The sequence below is a fragment of the Mya arenaria genome, chromosome 11 (genome assembly GCF_026914265.1).
Source record: "Mya arenaria isolate MELC-2E11 chromosome 11, ASM2691426v1".
Taxonomy (NCBI): domain Eukaryota; kingdom Metazoa; phylum Mollusca; class Bivalvia; order Myida; family Myidae; genus Mya; species Mya arenaria.
In genome coordinates, this window is record NC_069132.1 from 40,877,104 (window position 1) to 40,883,103 (window position 6,000).

Here is a 6,000-nt window from a genome sequence, read left to right on the forward strand (position 1 = left end):
ATAATGATATAGAACTAAGTCATATTTTCAATAGTATGCCAAATCTATGAACTTATCAACATAACTATTTTCATGCTTTTTTCACAATTTTATTATAATATAGTTTACAGGAAATATCACTTAAAAGTTCCTTCCACTTCACAAAAAGTTTCATCAGAAGGCTGTGAATTCCCTGGTCTGAAAATAAAAATACATCATCCTTATAATGTATATAATAAAATCCTTAAAGAAACATGCCTCTATAGGTTAGTGATTGAAGAAGAGGCAAGATATAACGTGTACCGAAATCATTATTCATTCTTCGGAAAAGTTAGTTACAATAAAATTAACGAATCATCTAAGGTTTTGTTTTTCATTTTGAAATTCCATTCCCTTCAAACTGGCAAACACAATAAACTATTTGGAAACTCGACTGCTTTAAAATTCATTTTCGTTTCTAAAAATATATTTTTCATAAAAGACAAAACAGTTAAAATTTAATCGTTACATTCCAGAAAGCCAAACGTTTATTTTTCATTTTGTTTCTATGATAACGGCTAATTTCAATAAAGTAGTTAATTTTTAATTTTAATCATGAGAGGAAAATGTGTTATTTTGCCTCGATTGCTTGAGAAGCATTCTTAAGAACTTCGTCACTTTCTGTACTTAAACAGAAAATGACGTCGTGAATATGTTATAAAGTTACATCCGGAGCTCCCCGGCCATTTTTATCGTAAACAACCTCGGATGTATTTTGACGGTTTACATACTCAAAAAGTGGTACGTTTAAGTCCGCTGCAAGTAGATCTCGTAGCAATTTTATTTAGCAGTTAAACTTTATGACTTTACTCTTGGGAATCTTAATTATGTTTGCTACACTGGCAATCAATTTAAACTTAGATCAATGAATAAAACTCTAAAACACTACACTTAATTAATAATATAATTTAAAAAAAATACAAATAACTTCAACGAATGCACCGGCACACATCCGAGGTTGTTTTCGAAAAAAAAGGCCGAGGAGTTCCGAATGATAAAATCAAAACGTCATTATTTCCAAAGAAATTTCATTTCGTTAAGATTAAACTGTCTATGTTTTGATTTCGAATGGATATCATCTCAGAACTTATTCAACTTATGAACGGATAACGAAATCGGAAATATATTTTGTTTAATATTCTTTCGGTAATTATTTTATTGCAACATATATAGCGGGAAGCTACAATAAGTTTTGTTTTGCTATTTAATGGTATTGGGCACATCATCAACGCAGGTGAAACAGGTATGTCTTTTTTTGTTATGCACCAGTCAATGGTAACCACGGCCCCCAGGTCCGGGGAATAGCGGGGACTGACTTTCGCTCCAGCCAAGATTGGGTAAAATCCCCAACCTGCGGGGGCGAACTGCTGGTAAAATCCCCGCAAAATGCCCCTGTACCCCGAGGACCCTAAGTAAGGCCCATTCCCACCTATTTTTGTCGCAAAGACAAAACCACCGCATTCACCCGGCACTGCGGGACCCTGAAAGGTAAAAACACGGCCCATTTCCCCGGCAATCCCCGGTTTACCCCCAGACCGGGGGGGAGGGGTTACAATTGACTGGTGCATTATTTATTTCTGCAAAAATGCATGTGATTGAACGAATCTGCCACACGCGATCATATATTACAATAGGGTCATAATCTGTTTTCATAATAAATGCCATTTTAACGTCGCACTATTTGTTTTATGACGTCATTTTCACAACGCGCAACGATACTTGTTATGACGTGACGTCACAAGAGTAGAATACGGCCGTATTCTGCGATATGTATTGCCTGTGGATGTATGATGGGCAAATACTAAATACTGTTTTTCAATTCATTACTTATATTTACACCAATAGTGCATTATTTAATCCAAGAATTGTTAAAAAAAATACTTCATTTCATTTAAGAAAACCTTTCGGTAATCCTTTCTAACCCATTCTGTAAATAACAACCCGACTGTAACCGGAAACGTTTTAACAAATGACGTCACGATAACGCGGGAAAAAATCAACCGCTTAAAATCACTTTTAAACATTGAAACACTTACGGCATCGATACATTTAACATATCATCATTTAACACTTTCCAAAATGTCTATTTACATTTTACGGCACCTGCTGACACAATACAAACAATAACAAAATCAAAATTTGTCATGTATATTGTTATGCAATGAATTGCGATCCGATATCCGAAGATGTTGCGTTCATCGATTGATGAACGAAATTGCCGAAAAGCAGTTCATATCAGGAATGGAAGTTGAGGTGTAAATATCTAGTCAAGGAAATATGTAAGTAAGCTCCCAAATGCCTTATATGCGTTGAATAAAAATTGCGTATGATATCGCATCTCCTGATATATCCTTTACATATACATGCACATGTCGCAATTGGCCACCAATCTACAGCGACAGACTGTCGCATCGTGATTTTTTTATATCGATGGTCATAATTTATTTAACGACAATTTTTATCCTTACAAGTATCAGTGTGTGTATACCACGTGACAAATTGCTTCATAAATGATACATCGGAAGGCAATGTTTTGCTTCGAAGTAAGACTTAAAACAAAAATAACTTCACTATTTCTTCACCATTTTAGATAAAACATAGCGCAGTCTACGCCTTCGGTCTTTTACCAGAGTTTGATTGAGAGTTTAGTTTCTTCAAACACATTGACAAACCTTTTTACAATACGGCCGTCTGACGGAGCACTGTCAAAAAAAAATTGGAAACAGGTTTGTCGAAGTATTTGATGAAACTATTCACCTTATCAAACTTCGGTAAAAAAACGAAGGCGGGGCTCTTTAAGCGGCATAGACTGCCTTTCGTTTTATTTAAAATGGTGTAGTAAAAGAAAAGTTATCTTTGATTTATAGTTTAATTTAAACATAATATTGCCTTCCGACGTAGCATATATGACGTAATTTATCACGTGGTATGCACACACTGAGTGTACCTTTGGGAAGATCAACCTATGACATTCTCCACACTGCAGTTGCAGACATCGTTTTCATCACACGTGCCTCCCTGTTTGTTCTGAAGGTAACAATGGGCCGCACAAGCAACGTTTCCTCCAAGCGCGCACCCACCGTCCCTCTTTTCTGTATAAATTATTCGGCATTCCGATTTGACACGCTGCTAACGGGGCAATCTTATCAACTAGCAAACGACAAAATATCGTGACATCACACATTTCAATTTAATCTTACAAAAATAATTAGAATTTTAAATAAATTATAAAAAATAAATTAGCTTTGCCGACACTGACAAACAAAGCTAATTCTTTTGAAATTGATATCATGACCTTTTTTATTTTTACTTATGCACCAGTCTATTGTAACCACGCCCCTACCCAGGTCCGGGGAATAGCGGGGACTTTGACATTCGGTCCAGCCAACTCCGGGTAAAATTCCCGCTCTGCGGGGACGAACTGAGGGTAAAATCTCTGCCAAATGCCCCCGCACCCCAGGGACCCTAGGTAAGGCCCATTCCCCGCTATATTTTGCGTGAAGACAAAACCACCGCATTCACCCGGCACTGCGGGGACACCCGAAAGGTAAAAACACGGCCCCTTTCCCCGGCTATCCCCGGTGTACCCCCGGACCTTGGGGGGGCTTGGTTACAATTGACTGGTGCTTTAGATTATAATGAAAAATACGTGTGGTAATATGAAGACGTGATGTAGCAGAGTTCTATTCTCGCATATGCTACATAATGTGTTTCTAACCAGCGATGAGTGGCGGTTCATGGAGATATTTCCGACCCCTCTCCTCGGGAGTTAACCTTGCACGAACATTAGCGGATGCAGAGGTTGTCAATAAATATATCAATGTTGGAAAAACTATAAACAGAATGGAAAATATTGTTTAATTTCAGGCAACATGTAGCCAACATATTCCTGAGGTCGAGGTATAGGATGGAGATCCTTAGCACGCCTTCTTGTCTTTGCACTGTGCCTCACTAAGACGAAAACATCACTGTGACCGAGAATGGTTCGTTGGTGTTGTATTTAATAAACATACCCCCTCCAGCTTTTTATGATAGAAGTGATATTATATGCGGATATTGTATGCGAGGCACTTTCACTGTAAGTAAAATTCTTACTTGACGCTGCAGTGGTGGTGGAGACTGCCAGGCAGACCAAGGCAACAACGAGCATAAATTTGGCGTTCATAATGAGAGGCACCTTCACTGTTAGCAAAATACTTACGGGGCACTGCAAAGTTGGTTGAGACTGTCAGTCAGACAAAGGCAACAACGAGCAGAATTTTGGAGTTCATAATGAGAGGCACTTTCACTGTTACTAACGGGGCGCTGCAGTGGTGGTGGAGACTGCCAGTCAGACCAAGGCAACTATGAACAGAAACTTGGCGTTCATAATGAGAGGCACTTTCACTGTTAACAAAATACTTAAGGGGCGCTGCAGTGGTGGTGGAGACTGCCAAACTTGGCGTTTATAATGCGAGGCACGTTCACTGTTAGCAAAATACTTACGGGGCGCTGCAGTGGTGGTGGAGACTGCCAAGCTTGACGTTCGTAATGAGAGGCACTTTCACTGTTAGCAAAATACTTACGGGGCGCTGCAGTGGTGGTGGAGACTGCCAGGCAGACCAAAGCAACAGCGAGGAAAAACTTGATGTTCATCTTGCAGACGGTTCACAGCTTCAATATGTAACGAAAATCATATTTAGCCTTAAAGCAACTGTGCACCAGATGATCAATTTGCAAGAAAAAAAAGTAAATTGTAAAAGTAAATTGTCGAAAACTGTCATAAACTTGGTATGTGTACAATGCATTGAAACTTATTAACTGAAGTACCACATAGTTTACAATTTATTTAAGATTAGCAATTATTTCGTATGTTGTCATTAAAAAAGTTTACTGGGTATGTCTACCTAGTAAAATTCATTCCTTGTGCGTGATTGGCTAGTTGGTGTTATCACGTGATATTACCGAGTAAGGTATATAGCTTAATTAATTGGATATGACGCTGAACTGCAATTTTGGCGACACGGGTTCGAACCCGGTCCCCGACACATTTTTTTACATTTTGGTATTTATTTTTACAATTATGATATCAAAGCGTAACACATTCTATTAGATAATTGTCCCGAGATTCGTTACAGAAAAAAACAACATTTTTGGTGCCAATCTGGTGTACAGTTCCTTTAAGAAATGTTAAATCTGTTGTAGGCAAGATCCAAGTTAATGTTCATAAATCTAACAGCAAATCAATCATAAAGTATGTAAAATAAAGAAATGTGTACCTGATATTAGAAGCTTTTCACGTGCTATCTAGGCAAGGGATGGCTAAACTATGGGCAGCTCCGTATTTGTAACAACATTTTATCTGAAGGAATGTGCTATATTTGCTCAAGTACATGCACAGACCGAGAGAATGACCTTTTTCAGCTAATATTCACTAGATAAGGATTGTGCGGGCTAATTGGATGAGTTTACAGACGGTAAACATGTGATTATTGTCATGAAACGTTCGTAGAGTCACTTAGATTGAAGTATATAGTATCTCTTTCGTTTCATGGTCAAATTAAAATTTCGACTGCGGATCGGATGTTTTCTGTATTTACCAAATGAAACAGCAACTGCTTCATTTCCACTTAAACTTGAATAATTGTAATTGGGTCGTACCAGTGTGTGTGTATACCATGTCATAATTGTTTCTACGGAAGGAACTAATTTGCTTTGAAAGGAGACTTTAAAGGGACTGTACACCAGATTGGTACCAACACAAGTTTTTTTTCTGTAACGAATTTCAGGACAGTTATCTAATAGAATGTGTTACGCTTTGGTATCATAATTGTAAAAAAGTACCAAAATGTAAAAAGAAAAATGTGTCGGAGACAGGGTTCGAACCCGTGTCGCCAAAATTGCAGTCCAGCGTCGTGTCCTTTAATATGATATTTTATCATACGGAGTAATGCCCCTTTAACAAAGATAACTGTTCTATTTGATCACCATTTATATCTTTTC

General features: G+C 37.9%; 1 long non-coding RNA gene across 1 annotated transcript; it reads right to left on the reverse strand.

Annotated features, from left to right (window-relative positions):
- Positions 1 to 77: 77 nt before the first annotated feature.
- LOC128207493 (uncharacterized) lies at positions 78 to 5,367 on the reverse strand. Its single transcript, XR_008256716.1, has 4 exons — positions 5,277 to 5,367; positions 4,584 to 4,671; positions 2,966 to 3,110; positions 78 to 177 (listed from the first exon to the last, which is right to left on the reverse strand). It is a non-coding gene; the product is annotated as an uncharacterized LOC128207493 (long non-coding RNA).
- Between the last annotated feature and the right edge of the window lie 633 nt (positions 5,368 to 6,000).